This window comes from Anser cygnoides, chromosome 5 (assembly GCF_040182565.1).
Source record: "Anser cygnoides isolate HZ-2024a breed goose chromosome 5, Taihu_goose_T2T_genome, whole genome shotgun sequence".
Taxonomy (NCBI): Eukaryota; Metazoa; Chordata; class Aves; order Anseriformes; family Anatidae; genus Anser; species Anser cygnoides.
The window spans coordinates 16,090,112-16,109,565 of record NC_089877.1 but is presented as its reverse complement, the minus strand read 5'-3'; the positions used below and the strand labels follow the sequence as shown (position 1 = coordinate 16,109,565).

At 35.5% G+C, this 19,454-nt stretch overlaps 1 long non-coding RNA gene across 1 annotated transcript in view; it reads right to left on the bottom strand.

Moving 5' to 3' along the window:
* Positions 1–19,247, bottom strand: part of LOC106044287 (uncharacterized) — a 157,181-nt gene extending 137,934 nt beyond the window's left edge. The window contains exon 1 of the long non-coding RNA XR_007157497.2: positions 18,479–19,247. This is a non-coding gene — a long non-coding RNA (uncharacterized lncRNA). The remainder of the gene's footprint in view (positions 1–18,478) is intronic.
* Between the last annotated feature and the right edge of the window lie 207 nt (positions 19,248–19,454).

Sequence of the window (19,454 nt, the reverse complement as noted above, 5' to 3'; positions counted from 1 at the left end):
ATCACTCAACATTTTCATATCTAGATGAGGAAATGCTATAAAATGTATTATGGAACAATACAACACACCCTCTAAGGGTAGAATGAATGAGTTTATCAATCTTTGTTTCTTTCCTTTCCCCATGAAATTTTAGGAAGGAAATTTTGTGGAAAACCTTGTGTCCCCTTAATTCTCTGAATTTTGTACAGCCTTTGAGAGCACAATTCCTATCATAACTACTGCTCAAAAGCTTTTCAAAAAACACCTTGAGTCATCTATTGTGTAAATGCAGCTGGTAAAAGAGCTACATGTTACAATTTTTTCCTCACATTAGTGGAATAAAATATTAAATTTGTCATTTTAAAAAGCAAGTTTATTTCCATGTCATTTTACATTTATTTGATGAGAATAACTCTGCAAAAGTCTCTCATGCTGTTCTTCTGTTCACCAGAGAAGCGAAATGTAGAAGTCAACATGTATTAAGTAGCATTATATGCTAACATTAAATGACTGCAAACTACTGATATGCTTTCACTTATCCCTCTGGGACATCTGTCAATATTAATATGGTAAGTGGCTAAGCAATTATCCCTAGTAAGTATCAGATCCAAACCCATCACCCTTCAAGCAATTAAATGGAAGCTTAGGGATAGAAGATTAACATACCATTATTTTTAATTGCATTATTTATGCCCATTTTTCTTTTATGAAAATTAGTAGGTGTTTAAAAAACAAACAGCAAGACCAGACTCAAATTCTTTAGGACACTCATAAACACTACATCAAGTCAACTCTTTTTACGTAGCAGCCGGAGAAGAGTACCATTGGCTGCTGTTTTCCAACCTGTCACAGATTTGCTGAATTAACTTAGGTGAACCAACCAATCTCAACATCTCATGCAACTGGAAAATAAATACAAGAATCAGTAGCACAGAATAAGATAAACATTGGCAACGGATTTCACACATTTCTTCAGAAAAAAATGAGGTGTCACTTACATCTATACCAGACCCTGTAAATTTACCTACTTTTGTATCTATCATTACACCTAAGAGAAAAAGCTCTAAGATTCTGTGCTAGTAATATCAAAACAAACAGGGAGGATAACATGGAAGTAAGCTCTGAATGTTCCTGCCATCTTCTATGTGCTCACTGCAGACTCACAAAAAGCAAGAAAAATGCCTAAATTTTAATAGCTAGTAACAACTTGGTTAAAAAAAATAGTATATGATGATGACAAACACATTAGAATCTGATTAGAATCAAATCTAGGTGTCTGGGAAGACACCTTTTAGTGCTGCCTTCTGAACAAGGGTATTTTCTGTTTCTTACAAGCACTTTATCATGAGCTGGCATTTAAATTAATCATAATCATTCTTCCTGCGGATCACTGTTGCTGATAATCAGTCTTCCACAGTCATCCTTAATGCAGATTAGGTCCTCTGTCCCTCAATGTAAAAAGTACATCAGATCAGTGGGATGTCATGGGATCGTCACAAACTTCCCATTTCAAGATGAAGCATGCTGTGGGAAGTAACTCATAACTTGAGCCAAGTTATATCAAATATTAAAAGACAAGGCTATAAGCAGAGGTGCTTTATTATAGTCTAGTCATGTAACATCAACAAGAAGCTCTTCTGAAGAATCTTCAGATGCAATGGTCATTTGACCAATCCTGTACAAGTCTATGAGTCTACAAGTCTGCTTGTGTTTTTTTTTTTTTTTTTTTTTTTTTTTTCATATAAATTGTAAAGTAAACTGGTTATGGTTGAATTTTATAGATAATCAGTGGGTCCATTTTGGACTGGTATCATTAAATGATATCTACCTGTTTTAAGAAATTCTATCTGTAAGTAAAGTAGGCAGTAATAACTGCTGCATGCACCAAATGCCTATGTGTGCATATATGAACTGGTGTAGCCTCTGTCCAAGATTTCCTCTAACTTTTGTATCTAAAACGGTGGAGTTTTTCCATGAAATGCCTTCTGCAATTGCCAGTTAGCACTGTGGAAATACCAGGCATGTAGATGCTAATATAACCAGTGGGAATGTACAGCAAGATATGGTTGGAGAGAGCTGGGAGTACAACCTCTCTGCAACTTTAAATATTCACGCACTGCTGCTACAACTGTTACCTGTAATCCTCTAAGCTTTCTCATTGAGTATGCAAGATTTCTTTCTATGGCTATAGTTCCAGTAAGCTTTGTTACCATTTTGTTCATTATAGTGAGAAGCAGCAAAAATATCTATGAAGTTTATGACAAGTTTGGACAATATAAACTGCTGGATAATAGCTTAAAATAGTCTGTTTGATGAATATGGTTGTGTCTAGCAGTGTGTGACTAACATGAAGCTGTGAGAGTAGAAGAAAAATAAGATATCAGGGACAAAGAAGTGTGTGTGTGGGGGCTTGCAATCATGCCTGGAAATATGACATCCCTTCTCAAACATGCGATTTCTCATTAAATGTCTTTTGACATTCCCCAAGCATTAAGACACCTGTTAAGAAAATGGCATTTGTCCTGAGGACAAAAGAGAATGTCAGTTTTGAACAGCAAAGGCTGTAAGTCTACTTAGTGCCAGTACACTAAGTTTCAGAAACAAAACAAAACAAACAAACAAAAAAACACCACCACTGTCAGTAAATAAGTAAATAAGTTTTTTCCAAAGTGTGTGTGTGTGGGGGAGAGAGAATCTTATCCAAAAATATACTGATGCACTGATGGAGATCAGAGTTTTCCCTTTAAATAAGTTTGTTCATGTCAAATTGTTAATATTCATATAGTTCTAGTGATCTTGTTCATGCAAAGCTGTAGCAAATTTGAAGACATGGAAATTACCATGATCTGAAATGAAGGAAGAGACTGCTGATGTCATGTCATGACTAGAGAAAACTTGCAAAACTCTCTGATCCATTAAGTATCCTAACATCAAATGTAGCAATGAATTCAGTATGTATCTACCAGCTATCCAGGAAGAACACCACAGAGGGAAATCATTACTTATGACAGTTTGCAATAGAAGTGCAATTGTGTGCAATTGCACAAATTAACATGCAGTGGTCTGTTTCAGGAGTTATAAGCCACAAGTAAAAGGTAAATTAATTTGACCACTCCATATTGGCAAGCTAGACTAGGCACACACTGCTCTTTATATGAGCCTGAAGATCAGTCAATGCTTTCCTAATAAAAATGGGTTTTATATTTAAAAGCACAGAATTTTTGCCCAACCATTATTCTATTTTTAATACATAATAAATAATGTTGTCAATCCAAAATGGAGTACATTGTTTCTGATGAACATTCAAGGTTTAAAAGTCTAACCTCAGTTAAGAACCTTTAAACTCCCATTTGGAGTACCCTCATGCTTCTTTCAAAGGGATAATTTATAAAGAGAAAGGAGAGCTATTACTTCAAATGGAAACTTTACCAAAATCAAAGCAGTACAAAAGCTAAAATAAATATAACTTTTGCTTAAAGCCCAAGCTGTCTCTGTTTATAGTAAACATAAGCCCAAGGCCAAGGCCAAATATGCTGCTGTCAAACCTTCTACCACTTAAATTACTTTCCTGATATCCCCAGATCTGAAGGGGTAATCATCACACAAAAAAAAAAATAAATAAGAAGCTAAGTGTATGGGCATCACTGTTCTTCAAACAACACTGATTGCTATTGTCATATGGAAAAACATCTCCTAAATAATGAAATTGTCCATTTTAGAAAAAAAAAAAATGTCTGGATGGATGGCTCTTCTAAGATTACAGTAAACTCTAAACTATATTTGTCTCCTCCTTTTTTTTTTTTTTTTTTTTTTTAGTGAGGCAAATGTAATTTCTTCCCTACCCAGGTAGTTTATTATTCAGTCACGTGTTATATTTGTGTATTTGCAATTAAGCAAAATATTAATTCCCATCAGAAAGGTTTCTGTTCCTAGCATGCACACACAATGGAATCTACTTATACAGCAAAACTGCAGTGAAGTAATTGAAAAGCTTCGATTTCTTTAGTCTGTAGAGTACAATTACAGCGAAGGAGATGGGGAAAGAAAATTAGATTTTACCCTGAGCATCTTCAGAATGGGGTAGTACTACAGGTTCTGGAGGAGCGCAGTTTCTTACACTACGTGCTGGATCTGTGGACCTCTACATTTTGATCATTCAGAGCTGATACTACTATAACTCAGCCTGAGGATTCAGCTGTGTGTGATCCAAAGCCTGCCTTTTTTAAAACACAGCTTTCTGACCTTGGCTTAGGTTTACTGACAAAATGGTCATTGAGCCGTGAGAAGGAACAAAAGCTAACTCTATGCAAGATAGAAAAGAACAGAAGCACAGATGGCAATAGTTAGTGACTCAAAGGCTTGAGAGACGAGCATCGATATGAAAAGATAGAAAAGCCTAGGAAAAAGCATGTTCAGTTGGATGCAGAAATCCAGCAGAATTTTGAGCAACAGAGGAGACCTTCTCCCTCCTGGCTGGTAACTGCCTGCCCCGTGAGGATGCAAGTGTCTAACCTAATGGTATGCTACTAATGACTACTCACTATAAGTATTCATTAATAAAAAATTTCTGTGTGCTCCTTAACTGTGCACTATGCTAGCAGAATTTCCTTGTGCGCAGTAGAAAGTAACCGAAGAGCCCCAGCAAGAAGAAGGTTATGCCATGGTTTAGACTTACCTCTGCATTGTAAGATTTTCCAAAAAACCTTTATCAGTTTAGCTGCCTATATCAATTACAGGTTAATTAACCTTGGAAACCTGACATTCCTTTGTTATGTCAAAAAAAAAATAATTATCCTAAATTATCCTTAGGGTTGCACGTGCTTGTTCAACTTAAGTAGCACAGCTATTATACAGGTGAAGGAACCGCTCACAGAAGAACAGGATTAACCCAAACAGGATTAACCCTGTTTGTTTTTTTTTTTTTTTTAGCATTTCTAAGAATTAGGTCTTAAGAGACTTGGAAAAAGGTCAGAAACTGAACTAAGAATTTCAAACAGGAAATCTTTCACCTGATCGTCCGCAGTCATAAGCAAGTCTTCCATAAACTATTACAGTCTTATTAAAAATGACTTGGACTTTGCCTTTACTGTTTCTGATTGAAATCAGATCTATTTAAGAATGCTATGCCTGTAACAATCAGAAACCTTCTAATTTCCGTCCTAGATTTATTCACGGAGAGTTTTTTCTTACACCAACATTGTTCTTTAAACTCAGTAGTTCTTTTCTTCTCTATGTTTATTCTCTTGATGAGTTGATAAAGAGAATCAGTTCCTCCTCATCTTTCATTTTCCCAGACTAGACAAGCCAATCTGTCAGATGTCTTCTGTGAAATAAGCTTTACCTTCTTGGTCATCTTAGCCACCCCTTCCAGTACCGGTTCTACTTGTAACCTTCCTTGAACATTTAGAAGCAAAATTTTGCAGAGGTTTATAACAGCATGAAGCTTTATCCATGAGTAAATTAGTTTTGCTTTCTGAGGGTCACCCTTTCTCTCTTATACTCCCAGAAAAGACTTTGCATTATCAGTTCCAGGAATCTGTTAAGGCAGCTGGAGATTCATTTGGGGTATGCAGCAGTTCATATATTACACCTCAGTATTGTTAAACCTATTATTTGGGAAGTTAATATGGACATGCATGCTAGCAAATGCATAGCCAAGCATCAAACCTAAGGTAGTTACCCTCTCAAAGAATTAATAGCTTAGTTCAGCCCTATTAACGTGACCAACCGTGGAGACCAACAGTTAGGACACCATCTTCAGAATTAGGAGTATCGAGTATCTTTAAGCAGACCAAAAAATACACAAACAGCTCTACCAAAGGCCAGTATGAAGACCTTAACATGTTCTTTAGGTGAAAGGCAACATAGCTTAATTCAGTTTCCCTATGACATTTTTCCCCTGCTGAAACCCTTTCATAAATTCCATTGTAATGATTATTTTCTCGGGTCAATAGCAACTATTAATTTTTTGAAGTAATGATCCTCCAGTTATGCCTCTATGTGTTTCTGCCTAACATAGCAAATTTGTTGTTTAGTTTTGGCATCCCATCTCAAGAACTAAAAAAAATAAGAAAGAGATATGGTATGATATCCACAGGTTGAATGACTGAACTACCAAGCATATGCATTTTAGAAGACAGAAAACTGAAGATGAGATATACTATGAAGTATAAAGGGCATGGAAAGAATAGATAAGAATGAAATGAAAATAGCCTTTTACATTGCAAGAATTAGAAGGTGTCAGATGAGGAGAAAATTCAAAAACACAAAAAAGGAGGTGATTTGTCACACACTTGAAGGTTGAACTTTAGTACTCTATACCAAAGTGTGCTGAGGTTGCTAAATATTTACACGGGTTCAGGGAGACACTGGATAATGTAACGGAATAAATAAAGATGGTTACAGAATACACACATTACACATCCAGCTATTATGCTTGCCCAGTTCTTGCATTTTCCATAGGCATGCCTTTACATTTGTCACAGGCCTTTGAGAGCTTCAGTGATCGAATCCTGTTTGATCTGTGGCAGTGTGTTTTTATGCTGTATTCTAATTCCTAGTCTATAAGAAGCTTTTGCAGATAAATTTTGAACATTGACCATAAAAATTAGAACATTTATTGTGTTTAGTGTGATAGCATGAATTAAAAACTAGGGAATCATGAAAATGGAACTATGCCTGCCAATGAGTTGAGCAATGATTAGAACATCCAAACATATGTCAGTCTTGCATAGAACAAGAAAACGAAGTACAATTTTTATTTTATTTTATTTTATTTTATTTTATTTTATTTTAAATATGTACAGGAGAATTAGGCCATCCTTGCATCTGTCTGATTTTTGGTCAACAATGACACTGGAGGCTCTTTAGAACAGTTTAGAACAGTTCATAAACAACTGTCATAGTAGCAAGTGATTGGTACACATGAAAACTTGAGCTGTATGTCTGCAAGCTGTACACTAGCAATCAGGAGAAGCCACTAGCAGAGACTACATGTGTTTATAACATTGAGAGTCTTTTAAAGCAGGTGAATAGTCAGAATCAGATGAAGGCCCATGTCAAATAACAGTCTTTTTAGTACTCACATCTATTATCTGATTTTCTTACTGCATGGGTATAGCAGCTTACGTGGATATATGAGAAATACCATGAATGTTAATTTTTAAATGTTAGAGATTATATGGGATGATAGAGTGATAATCTTTTGGTGTCTTCACTGTTGTCAATATCTGCCTGGCACTTCCCAGCAAAATTAGGGAAAGAAGTCAGGTATCACAACAAGCTGCCACATAACAACAAGAAGCTACCAGTGAGCTTTCAAGTTCTAGAAAGGAATGGTATCAGTCAGGCAGATAAACAATACTTAGTTATCTGGAAGTCAGCCACTATCATTTCCACAAAAAAAGTTTATTCCTAACCTACTTGAAGGAGGAAATTATAGTTCTACAAGTTCTAAAGGAAAACAATATACCAGATCTTCAAATAGTTAATATATTAATGTTAAAACAAATTCAGTGGTATAACGAGAATTAGTAATAGGTGCACTGTTTTCTAACTTTGTTTCACAAAATCTGGAAAAAAAAAACCAACACTTTCAGCTTCAGGCATCTTATAACTCTGCTAGTTATGTGTAGGTGTTGGCAGCTCTGTGTGTTGGTTTTTGCTGGAACAAAATATTTATGATTCATAAATGTATGAATCATAACATTTATATAGCACTACTGGAGCAGATGCCACAAAAAGCCTAATTAAATATAAGAGCATACAATTAAAAGACAAAGCCAAATGAATAAACCTTAAAGAATGATTTAAATCCTGCAACTAAAAGCCCAGAAATAAAGATGTACTGTAATGTGTATGCAGATGCAGTATATCACACAGGCTAGTCACAGGCAAAATATAGTCTAGAAACAGGCAGACAAAAGTATTACACAAACAATTATTAATATGTAACATCTATTTCAAAGTACTCTACAGCACTTTACAAGTTTTCTCTGAATAGGTAGGAAGCATTGCAACTTCTATTGAAATGCGTGTCATAATACATGTTTTTAATTTACCAGCTCCTTCAGTGGTAATTATTTATGATGATACTCTATAGCACACTAGTGAATGTAAACTACAATATTTTTGAAAAATGAGACATCAAGCCACCATCTGCTGTTCAATGCCTACTGTAAAGTGGGGATATACAGCCAATTATCATCACAATTGCAACACGTGCAATTTAGTATAAGGTAGAATATCTAGGTCTTCTAATATATTTGTTTAAAAAAAAAAAAAAGATCTGAGAAGCTGATGTGAAATGACTCAGCCTAACAGCTTCAAATAAGTAGATTCTTAAACCCCCTAAAAAACGTGAATCAATGGAATCACTAAAAAATTTTAGTCTCTAACAGTAACAATTTGTCATTTGACCCAAATGACAATGGGATTTTCCAGCTTTCAGTGTGGACCTGCATATTTGTATTAGATGGCCACTAGGGGGTTGCGAACTCATTGAGAACGAATAGAGCAATGCCATCCCTTCAAACCTTTTCAGCAACAGCTTAGAAAGCTTTCACAAGCTTCGTGCAAACTTCCTCATTTCCACTTATTTGCCATTTCTGTGCAAGTAAACTTACTTTTTCCAATGTTGGCTAGGAGATAATTAATAAAAAGGAGATAATTAATAAAAAGCCATTTGAAAAGCTTTTGATAGGAAATTTCCACCTTTATGACTGCTTCTGCTGCTGTTGATCAAGTGGCCTATTTTTTGAGGTTTCCAGGTCACTAACGAAGATCACAAAGTCTATAAGAGCAAAGAGGGATCATCCAAATGTGGGGCTCTATATTTAGTCTATAAACAGCTTGTGAACTTATTTAATTTGTGAATTGCAATCAGTGCAATTTTTACATATGAGGTACCAGGAAGAAACAAAAGTTTGAACGGAAGTAAGCGTTAAGTGTGCCTTTCGGCCCCTCCCATTCCTAAACAGATGACTGTTACAGTATTTTTTGACTCTCGCAAAGAGTTGTGGTGTCTTGAATCACAGCAGGGTTGTCTCACTGAAATACAATGGAGGGAGATGAAAGCAAAGATTTATATTTGCTTTCTGAGGATACAATATGTGTCAATTTAAAAATGAAATTTCTTTTCAGGACATTTTGGTCTAGTTTTATGTCACTATAAATATTATCTGTGTTCCAAGTGACGTTTATTACTCTTTAGAGAACTAAAAACATGGAGGAATGCTTTTGTTTCTTGACTATGGGTTGTGCGTGCTATGCATCATTTTCTTGATAGTTTTTTTGAAACTGATTTGGATGTACTGAAAGATCATAGCAACACAAAAGATTCCATTTTGGTGCAGTAAAAAGGGAGATGAGAAGAGGTCATGAGGCTAGACAGCAGTGGGAATGTGGATACTTTTGCCCGTAACTTCAGTCTTGTGCAAGACGGTAAGAAATGTTCCGATCCATGTGGGGCTGCTCTGTATCTCTGTATTCCTCTAAGGGAAGCTCACAGCTGTACAGAGCATTAACCCCATCCTCCATGAAGCTTTAGCAGGAGAGAACACCTGTGAAGTTAACCCAGGAGCAGTTTGCATAAAAGAACAACTAATTCTTTGTTTTTATTTCCACATATTTACTGCCATAACTTCAGAATTCAGGCACACTTTAAGGATTTATTTCTGCCCTCTTCTCACCTTCTGTTCTAATAGGACCACTGTTAGAATAATATAATATCAGTATGAATCCAAATGGTACAATCACACCTAAATAATGAGAGATCTCATATGTACAACACAGTATGTGAAAAATTCTCTTACTCTTGATAATACAACCACATTGCCTCATTGCAATACAGTAAGACAAAGCAGGAAAAGTTGAAAAATCTGCCTGGTGCACTTCTCTCCCCTTCATAAATCATACCTGGATTGATACAGAACATTAATGATTTTGTGGTTTGTCTGATGATAAAAATTGCTCTTACCCTTTCACCATTATCAGAGACATGCATGATGGCACAGAATTAGTTCTACAATATTTACCTTTATTTATGAGTTTAAAAATATATTTTAAAGACATGGCTAATGTTGGCTAAACATTTAAACACCAAATTGTATACATGAAGTGGTGTATCGATAAATATTCCATGTTTAAAGATAAAATAAGCTAACACTTAACTAGTGCTCAAACTAAAGCTCAAAACTACATAAAGTGACAGCTAGACTGATTTACAGCATAAAAGTTAGTGATAAGAACTGTATCTGCCAACAAGGTTTTACTCAGAACAGATCCGTTGAGACAAATTGTGCTATGCAGAAGAATGCCAACTACAAAGTTTCTGTTGTGCTACTTGGATTACCAGTTTGATTGTTGAGGCTGCACAGGGCCTAGGCTTCCACAATACGGCATACTACCATAAATTAATACAGAATGTTGGGCAATACATGTGCAAATATATTTTCAAAGCCATTTGTTGCCATTCCCTGGCTTCACTTAAAGAGGTGGATGTGCACTGCAATGGAGGCACAGTGGGAGTCCTAAGTGAATAAAATCAACCAAACTTGTCAGCTCTGACCATAGTCAACCAGGTATTTCTCCACCATTCTTCCAAAATTAATCAATATGGATAATACCAACAGACGTAGAAATTCAGTCTTACCGTGACTACTACAGCTGTCAGCAGGAGGAACCTGCTGTCCAAGGAGAAAAGGGAGACAGAATAAAGAAACAATGAGCAGCAGCAATCCTGGGTTAGGACAAGGCAGGCTTGAAGCCAGGGTTTCAGCACAGCAAGGCAATCCAGACTGTAGCAAGGAGCTTTAGCCAGTAAGGCACAGAATTTTATCGCATTCCTCCAACTGAGAAGGATCTGAGAGCAGCTACCTTACTATAAGCCCTGTAATGAGGTGCATTATTAGAGTGCCTCGTGCAAACAACTGCAACATGGTTAGTTCCAGAAGTCATTTATTTAGCAGTTTGGTTATGTCAACTGAACTAAAGAAAGTACAAAAGTCAAAACAAATCTGGTGACATCTCATATCTGCATGGCAACTACATGTTTTGGCTTGAGTGCTTGCAAGAAAAGAAAGAAAGAAAGAAACAAAAAAACCCATCAGGGATAGTTTCACAAAAGATAAGAAAGAACGAGTGAATCATCTAGTGAATCATCTCATCATCCAGAGTGAGAGACACCATGGTTCCTCTCCCTCATCCATCTCAGGATATTTGCATGCCCATGCCTTACCTCTGTAGGAAATTCGTAACATAAAAGTATATTGGATATATGAGATCACTATGGAGAAAGGAAATAAGAGAGACCAGTGATTTACTGGGGAAAAGTAAATAAAAAAAATCTAATCTACCGTCATTGACTCACTTGCTATAAAATAAAATCAAATTGGATCCAGCAGTTCCCCATGAGAAAAATATGCTTTTCAAGAGTTCTGAAGGACTATGGACATCTGTAGTCCTGTAGAGATGGACTCAGAGGCTCAAGAAAGTCAAATGATTTCTACGCAGAAGATCAAGAAAATTAAATGATTTCCTCTAAGTCAGCAGGAAAGTGTGCAGAGGACCAGCTCTCTCATCTGCGCAGTCTAACCACATCATTGTTTTAATATAGTACATAAGGCAAAAGGAACATTGCCTATAAAATTTCCACTCAAAAGAGCCATCTAAGCATTTTTACTTACATGAAAATGCAGTGATTCCCAAAAGATTGAGGTCAATCCAGACATTCTCCCATCACTTGGGAAATTGTACTTCCAATAACCAAAAATAAGCTTTTCTATCGAATATTTAATACACAACATGAACTGTATGCTCAGCTTTTAATGGGAAAAAAAAAAAAGTAATTCTTCTGCCATATTCTATATTCACTCCTGATCATTTTCTTCTTTTGCTGCTTCCCCCTTCCTTTCTAGCTTACAGCAGGGTGGGAACCAGGGAATCCAACTGTGTTACTGGCTATATGTTAATATTTAATCATTTTACATTAGATATAATGATCACTGACCTGTAAAGGTATTTTAAGTGTGATTAACCTTGTATACTCTAGTAGAAGATATAGGGGCTGATTTTTGTACTGACTAGTATGGAAGAAGAAGAAAAAAAAAAAAAGTGGGCATAAGTAACTACCATCCTGATTCTGTATCAAACACTACTTGCAAACATATAACTATATTCTGTCCTACACAGTACATTATGTCAAACAGTGTAAAACTGCATCTATCTCAAGCACACTTATTAAAAACCAAACACGATTTAAGCCAAAACTTCTGTCAAAACCAGACATAAAATGTAAAAACATGCTCTGCATTACACGGAGTAAATGAAACAGGCAAAATACTTGACATAGTCTTCATTTCTAAGTGCTGTGAACAAAAACATTTTGATGTAAAGAAGAGCTATAAAGCCCTACCATGGTATTTCAGCAGTGCAAGGGGAGCAGAACCATACTGAGACATCAGAGACCTTACAGGCTCTGTCCTGGCCTGAGCTCTCAGCTGTTCTGGTACTGCCAAGCCAGACGTCATGTTACTCCATACCAAACGCCATGCCAAGCTAGCACAACCCAGGTTTTAGGTAAAGGTCAGGAATATCTGGAGGTATTATAACAAGACTTTAATTGAACTAAATGCATAAATCATTATTTATTTATTTAAACTTCATTTGAAGTACAGAGTCAAGGACTGCCTGTGTCTCTTTTGTTATATAACACAAACAGGAAAAGATAAAGAACTAGGCATTTTTCTCTGGAGAAATTATATGGGAATAGTAGAAGAACCTTCACCTACACTAGACACATTAGGAGATGTTACAGTAGCCTTTTATCTATATATAAAGAGTAATAGGAATACTAATTCCCTTTGGAATTTGAATTATTGCTTTTCTGTGTTTCTATTGCAGAGGACCCTAAAACCAAGAGAAAACATGATGGCACAAGATAACATTGGGAGTTTTCCAGTTTTAGTAACTCCTTTTAGCATGCAGAACTTCCAGAAGAGTTTGGTATTTGCCATGAGAAATAAGGGCAACTTAGTTACAGGAATAAAATGAAAAATAGTAGTTCAGTGAGCAATATTTCTCTCTCCTAAGTTATTCATTGCTCATGAGTATCCTTACCTGAACCATCCCTGTTCTAAGCAGGTGGAGTTCAGAGAAGCAAATACATTGTCATATAATTATAAACTGCTTCAATTACCATAGCTTTTGATAAGCAAATGAGTAGCTAATTAGATGTACTCTGTTCCCACCTATTGCAACAGAAGGAGCTTTCTAGATGCAGAACTTTCTAGAGGTGCCTCTGACTCTGAAGGATATGGTTGACCCCGTGGCACCTCATTGCTGCCACCAGACTTACACCTTTTCCTCATTTGACATTCTTCCTTTTAGGTTGAACAACGAGTGGGCATCAATTCCATGCAACATTCGTTACACCCTGTTTGAGCAGAGCCATTATGCTTGTCCTTTAATAGTGTGGTGAGTTGTCACCCCAGGAACGCAGTCATGTAACAGTTTTCAGGTAAGCAACTCTTAATATATATTACTTTCTGATGCTGATCTATTCATTTATGAATGTATAGCTCTTAGTTCAACTAAAATACAGAAGATACATGATACATGTCAAAAATATGAAAGCAGAATTTCAATGAGAAAAATCTTAAGATGTAACTCGATTTGATTTTTTTTTTCCTCCACAAATTTGCAATCTGAATGAATGCTTCATTTCCCATAAGCAATGCGAAAACATCGTTGAAGTGGTGACAGAACTGGTAGACAGATTAAATCATGCATACTCTATAGCAGGTAAAGATCAGATAAAGATTTTCAAATAGAAATGTTTTACCTCTTAAAATGGCCAATCCTTTGTGAAAAGCTACTTAGAAGTCAAATACATAATTATATATTAAACACTTCCAAGACAGAAAGTGTTTGTTATTTCACAAAGTTTCACATTTGTTTTTCCATTCCTTCCCTAATCCTTTTTGATTTAATCGATTTAGTTTGACTAAACTTAATTTGTTCTCTGCTGCATTTTATTTTCGGTTCCTACCCATACTATTCTAATTTCATTAATTCTTTAACTTTTCAAAATTAGTTTATCACATGGAAAAATGTGAAAAGAATGAAAAAGATAATGGTTTCAATTAAGTAAAAAAACATACAAAACTTCCTGCTTTTAAACAGTTCAAATAAAAAAAATAAAAAAATAAAAACAAAAACTATAAAAACTTAATTGTTACTAATTAGTTTTTTTTTTTTTTTTGGTAAGGACACTTCAAAATTCAGAAACAGAACTCAGCTAGCTTTACTGGAAACTCTTCATCTTCTGTGCATGTAGGAAGAACAGAGGAGTTGAAAAAGATAAGGAAGTTTGCCTGAACTCAACCAGGATTGACAATTAAAAAACCTCTAGTGTGTTGTCACTCATGATAGATTATTCCAGAAACTCCATTTTTGTGTAAGTTGGAGAGGGGAGTAAGGGTGATAGAAAAATTTAAATGCATATGGCAAACAGCCTCCAAAATAAATCCATATAAAACCAAACATTTTAGTTTTCTTTTTATGAGATTTTTACCCTCCTTTAGATTTCTAATTTCCTCATAATTGCTTAGTATTTTTAGTTAGTCTTTAGTTAGTTAGTCTTTAGTTAGTCTTTCTCAATCACATGATATTTCCTTTTTTTTTTTTGCCAAAGTATATCCAAGTAAAATGGAGAAAAGCAAGTAGATAAACAATATTTTTAAAATGTATTTACAAGAATTAACTTGAAAATAATTTTTGTACCCCTTTTATGTAGACAGCCAACCACTTAAAATTTACTAACAAAAAATGGTAATTATGAGCAGACTTAAATATCACTTGCAAAAATGGATAAATATTCATTTGTATAAGTTTCTAACACATGGGTCTATGGCAAGGAAGAGAAACAATGAATTGAAAAAAAGAAGCTGTAGAGCTCTACGCAGTATCTCCTTTTCTTTTACAGAAGTTACACGTTTTTTTTTTCATGGCTGTACAAAGCTTGGTAGCAGGCAGTGGGTTGACAGGGAGGCTTGGTGAAGACCTAATCTGGGAGAACCTATTTTTCCCTTTGAGGGAATTGACAGTCCCAGGAGAACAGTCAAGGGAGGACAAAGAATACAGATGCACTGAAGTATGCTAAGGTCGAAGGCTTAGCCCTCTTACATATGATTTTCATTGAAAGGAGAATGCTCATCTGTAACAAAGGCTGTAACTTCAATTAACTGGGAATGAAAGTGCTTATTAGATCAACAACATATTTCAAGGAATAAATTTGATAAAAACTAGGCAAGGCGATACAGATATTTATTCTCTAAACCAAAATTGACATTAAACATCAGGTAAAGTTTCTGCCTGTTTAAACTAAGCCTTATTCACAGACTTTAGTGGTCCTTTCAAAAGAAAAATAGTTAGATGAGCAGCAGAGCATCTATTCACCTACTGCATGACAAGATTCCTGTTCTAAATTTGCAAGTAACATGCTTCATCCACTTTAGGTGTCAGATTTTGAAAAAGTCTGGAAAGTGTTTCACAAGCTTTTTCCTACAGATTTTGTTATTGCCTATATCTTTCAAAGGACAGGTCATACTTGAATTTCTACTATAGTATTCACAAGAACATTGAAAGAACAGACAGATAAATAGAAATTCAATTGACAGCAGCTGGAAAGTTTTCAAGTTGTTCAAAAGTTGTTCTTTTGCATACGTCTCTAGAATTGGAATAAGCAGTAATTAAAATGTCCCATTAGATAGTAACTAGGAATGAGAATTAGAATGAGTGAGGGACTCGGACAGCAAGATTAAAAGACTACATTAAATAAATGCTTATCTAATGAGTATGGTGTCTGTCTCCCATGAGTGTGATGAGTTTCTTCAGAAAACTGAATGATAATTATATGATCAGAGATTATATTGTAATGCACACCTACGGAGTAGCCAAATTAAAATATGGTAGTTCTGGTCTTTAACTTGAACACCTGTCTTTTTCAGCATCAATAATTTCTGTTTAAGCATAATTATTGCATTAGCTCATGTGCTGAAGAACAAGAAAGGACTGACAGGTGTTCTCTATACAAGATGTGTTAAAAGTCATAACGCTGCAGAAGAGTGGGAGGTATTGTCCCGTTCCAAAAACAATAATTACAAAAGATATATTTTATTGTTATTTATTTTTTTAACCTGGAACTCTTATTGCCTCCACAAAAGAGTTTGGTTGCAAAACTCCTCCCTCCTACCCTACTCACTTCTTGGTATTGCTACATAGTCAAATTCCACATAAAAACAGCTGCCATGCTTTTTAATCTCCCAAAAACCCTTCTGTTGAGCCTTAATGAAGGTGCTGCCTCCTTCAGTAGAGGGGCATGTGCTGATATTGACCAATATACATTCCCTGGGATGTTCTAGTTGTAGCCCACTCTTCACAATATACAGATTAGGTGAGTTCTAGAATTTAACTTGAGATGGTAAAGAAAGATGAACAGTGAAACATTTATACTGTAGATGTCCCCATTTTGAGTCAGTGTAAAGGGGCTTATCTATCTATCTATTTATTTATTTATTTTTAAGGAAACAGAATCAAAATACATTTAGGGAGCAATTCCTATAACATTTTAGAAGTCTACTTTCAAATGAGATGAACCACACCCTGAATGCGGTTATTCCTTTCTTCTCTAACAGAAAGTACAGATGGAGACAGTAAAAATACAAAGTTAGAAAGAATGAACCTCACTTGGAAAAAACATGATATCATATGTAGTATAGCTAGTTATTCCATGCATGGGACATCATACTATGCATTCAAAGAAAATCATACCTTGATCATATAGATACAACATTTGCAGTTTCTTGTTTTTCTTGTTTTTCTCTTTTTTCTTTTCTTTCTTCTCTTCTCTCCTCTCCTCTCCCCTCCCCTCCCTTCCCTTTCTTTTTGAATCTTAGTCTTCTTTTCTCTGATATGTGTACTTTTTAGCCCAATGCCAGTGCTCTGCCTGTCACAATGGTGTTCAGCCTATGGCTAGGCTTTAAGTATAAGCAATATTATTTCTGTTTATTTTTATTTTTATATTTTTCTTCCAAGAAATATCATTTAAAAAAAAAAAGAACATTAACTTGGGTGCCTGCATATAACTCATCTTCCTTAATAAAAAGATAATTATTCTAAAGTAAGTTTTGGAAGTGAACTACGGTTGTATATTATGAGTTTTGAGGAAACTGCAGTTTGTCATAATGCTCTATTGTGTAGTGCCTTATGTGAACATTTTTGAATTTTGAGTTAAAATTGACAAAGATTAATATAGACAGATAAAGCCCAATGAGTACTGAGATAAGAAAACTATATAAAGTCTTCAAATGGAAAACTCAGTAGAATATATTAAGGCTAAGGTTCTGAAAAAAGAAGGGAAGAGTGTTTTTCTATTACAAATAAAGGAACAAAATGCATAAGTACATTGCATATCTGATATCTTAAAGGCAATGCCATTCCTTGAACAGTTTTTTTGAAGAAAAGAACAATCAAGTCAATCTTGCAAAATGAGAAAATGTCTTGGATAAGTTTCTGCTTTCACTACAGGCCTACTACAGTGCACTGCAATCTCCATCTTTGTAGTCCTGTATGGAACAAGAGCATTTGACATGTCCATGTTCTGTGGACCCCAAAATCCCTTTGACTTGTATGGCGTGCTAATTGCTGCAAGATCAGTTGAAGAAAAAAAAAATGAGTTGACTATAGCGTAGCAGTGTAATAATAAGACATTCTAACTGAGATGTGGGACATATTTTTCATACTACAATTCAAAGTGACCAATTTCCTTAGCAACACTGCAGCTTTTGAAAAACACTACTCTTTGAGAATGTGCTTCTCACAGTCTTTTAGAGGCAAGTGTTCCTGAAGAGTCTAATTTGTCAGTGTGTGGGGTCAGGCAGTGCTGCAGAGAGATAACTCTGTGGTGCCACAGTGAGCAACAGCTGTGTGGAACCATAAATATTGGGGGATATGCTCCTGCAACATCTAACATCACTAAACTTGTATTTCTAAGTGTTTGATTTGCTTTGTAGTGGTTCCACTACCCACCCCTTTTAAGGACAAACTAGGTGGGATGCACAACTTATATCATCCATGCCCTTTTGATTTAAAGCACATTCTTCCAGTACTTGAACCTAACAAGTCTAACCCATGCAACTCTCCTTATCTATGAGGAGTCTCAGTGACTTCAGTATTAATTCACAAAACATGGCCAATGCACGAGTGATATAATGCTAGCATTAGCCTGCAGAATTTATTTGCCACTGTTGCATTTTTCTGACCCTTATCTGAGACCAATTTCCATTCTTGCATTTTTTACTTTTTTAGTTTTTTATTTTTTTGGAGGGGGGGAGGAGTGTTGGGGGTAATAAAACACAAGGGTTTTCCCATATAGCTTCAGAATCCCCTCCCTTCTCTCTACCAAAATATGCCAGCTGAATTAACTTTATCATTTTCTCACCTTGCTGCATAGCAGATACACTTTCACAGCTTCCAAAAGCCTGTAAAGATAAAGGAAAATTTATATGTTCTCTGTTTATCACTATCATTCTTGGCAATTAGCTAATATTGATAGTATTGTTAATGTGAACTTCAAAACAAAACTAAAAAACAACAACAAAAAAACTTTAACCACATTTTCAGTCTGGACAACTTGATTGATATTAGATTAAGAAAAGGCAGATATGTTAAAATAAGTTATGCTGGATAGCTTTTACCTTTCCAAAATTGCTACAGAGTCCACCTAACTTGAATTTCAACTGCTTGAACCCTAAGGTCACCCAGAACATAGAAAGGAAAGGAAAGAAACTCAGAATCTGGATGCCATATAGTTGCAGGATAAGATAATGCCCATGAGTGGAAGAACTGATTGGAACCTCATTTGTGTCTACACTAGCCAATACCAGTTTCATTTACTCTTAAAATGGGCCTTGATTGTCAGTGAATATTAACAGTTACATGCGATATATTTACAACTTTTTAAAATAGAACTTTCTGGTTAAATGCCAAATAAATCTTGATATATTTGTAGTATGTGGACTTTAATCCCCCTAAACATCATCTCAATAAATATTTTAGTCTGTACAACCTGGCACCTTAAAGTAATTAGGATTCTCCATCCATTGCTTATTAGGTGTTTCTGGATATTCACTAAGACTTAATAATTGTCCTTCCCCACTATCACATTATTAGGAAACATTATTATAAATTTCATCAAATAGATTATCAAATAGATAAGTAGCAATAGGACAATAGGGAATAAGTAGCAATAGGACAATAGGGAATGGCCTCAAGTTGCAACAGGGGAGGTTCAGGTTGGACAGTTTAGGTGGAGTCACCATCAGGAGGTTCAGGTGGAGTCACCATCCCTGGGAATGTTTAAGGAAAGCTTGGATGTGATACTTAGGGTCATGGTTTAGTGGGTAATGGTGGTGGTA